This window comes from Rutidosis leptorrhynchoides, chromosome 3, assembly GCF_046630445.1.
Source record: "Rutidosis leptorrhynchoides isolate AG116_Rl617_1_P2 chromosome 3, CSIRO_AGI_Rlap_v1, whole genome shotgun sequence".
Lineage (NCBI taxonomy): Eukaryota > Viridiplantae > Streptophyta > Magnoliopsida > Asterales > Asteraceae > Rutidosis > Rutidosis leptorrhynchoides.
This window is the reverse complement of record NC_092335.1, coordinates 8,198,283-8,200,137: the sequence shown is the minus strand read 5'-3', so window position 1 is coordinate 8,200,137 and position 1,855 is coordinate 8,198,283. Positions and strand designations below refer to the sequence as shown.

Sequence of the window (1,855 nt, the reverse complement as noted above, 5' to 3'; positions counted from 1 at the left end):
CTTGCACTTAAATTTGCTAGTGCATCATATATGACACAATCACTAAGTAGACAAGGAATAATAAATTCACACGGATCACCCAACCTGGGTGAAAGTTTTGGTGGAACTGTCTTCACCGGGTTTACTTTTATGGTTTTTGTTTCTTGCACTTTCTTATTCTTCTTCTTCTTTCCAGAGGTATCACAAACTTTATTACCTATTACTTGCTCATACTCAACTCATTTTCTTAAAAATGGGATGGGTGGTCTGTAGGGTTGCACCACTGGCTTTATATACTCGGGTGGTGGTGGTGTTGTAACTTCTTCATTGTTATTCACATCTAAAACCTTCCCATTTTCTGGAGCTGGTTTTTCAGAATTTGTTAAAACCATATTAACATTTTCATTCCGAGGATTTACTTCAGTATTACTCGGTAGCTTTCCTTGTTCCCTCTCACTCATCATGCTAGCAAGAGTACCTACGTGTTTTTCTAGATTCAAAATGGAAACTTGTTGAGTTCTTAATGACTGATCAAACCTCTCATTTGTTTGGGTTTGAGATGTAATAAATTGTGTTTGAGATTTCATTAGCTTTGCCATCATTTCTTCCAGATTTGGATTTTTCTCTTCGGTTTGTTATGGTGGTTTATATAAGCCATGTCTTTGTTGATCGAAAGTGTTGTTTTGAGTTGGTTGGTTATTCGGACCTTGTTGGTTGTACGAGTTATTGTTAGGTCCATTTGGATTGTAAAGAATGTTTTGATTTCGATTAAAGTTTGGCCTTGGCGGTTGATAATTATTTTGATAATTATTTCCCGGACTTTGGTTCATGTAGGAAACATTCTCACCTTGTTCCATCGTTTGCTCAATGTGACAATCTTTTGTTAAGTGTGGTCCACCGCATTGCTCACAACTGATTCGTATTGCGTGAATATCTTTAGTCATCTTTTCCATTCGTCTTTCGAAAGCATCTATTTTTGCGGAAACGGAATCAAAGTCATGGCTAGAATCGGCTCTAGCCGCTTTAGATGAACGAAAAATATCTTTTTCCTGGTGCCACTCATGCCAGTGGGAGGCTGTATTATCAATAATTTTGTGAGCTTCGGTTGCGGTTTTCTTCATAATGGAACGACCAGCTGCTGTGTCGATGTCTTTTCGTGTAGCAACGTCGACACCTTGGTAGAATATTTGTACTATTTGATAAGTGTCTAAACCGTGTTGAGGACATCCTCTCAACAACTTTTCGAATCTTGTCCACGCCTCATATAATGTTTCATTTGGCTTTTGCGTGAACGTAACAATTTCTCCTTGAAGTCTCACGGCTTTAGATGCCGGAAAGAATCTTTTAAGAAATTTCTCAACTAAAACATCCCATGTATCAATCGCTCCTTCGGGTAATGATTCTAACCAATCTTTGGCTTCTCCCTTTAAAGTCCAGGGAAACAACATGAGATAGATCTATTCATCCTCAACTTCTTTGATTTTAAATAGAGTACAGATCCTATTAAAGGTTCGAAGATGTTCGTTTGGATCTTCTTTTGGTGTACCACTATATTGGCATTGATTAGTTAGCATGTGTAGGATTTGTCCTTTGATTTCATAATCTGGCGCATTAACATCTGGCTTAATAATGGCGTGACCTTGGCCCGTGCATGTGGCTCTCATTCGAGTCTTCCATACTTAGAGGTTCCGGATTTTCCATGATTGAATTTATTGAATCTGAATCACTAGAGGATTCTGATTTAATGGTTTCTTCCTCGACAACCTCTGGTTGTATGATTTGTGGTTCAGGATCTCTGAATTGTCCTTGAATATCCTCCGGGTTCTCAATTATGAAGTCAGGTTCAAAAAATGGATTATCGGAAATTTGAATTGGA

At 38.1% G+C, this 1,855-nt stretch overlaps 1 non-coding gene across 1 annotated transcript; it reads left to right on the top strand.

The window, feature by feature from the left end:
* Positions 1–1,188: 1,188 nt before the first annotated feature.
* Positions 1,189–1,295, top strand: LOC139903237 (small nucleolar RNA R71). The gene has a single exon (XR_011778072.1). It is a non-coding gene; the product is annotated as a small nucleolar RNA R71 (small nucleolar RNA).
* The last annotated feature ends 560 nt before the right edge of the window (positions 1,296–1,855 follow it).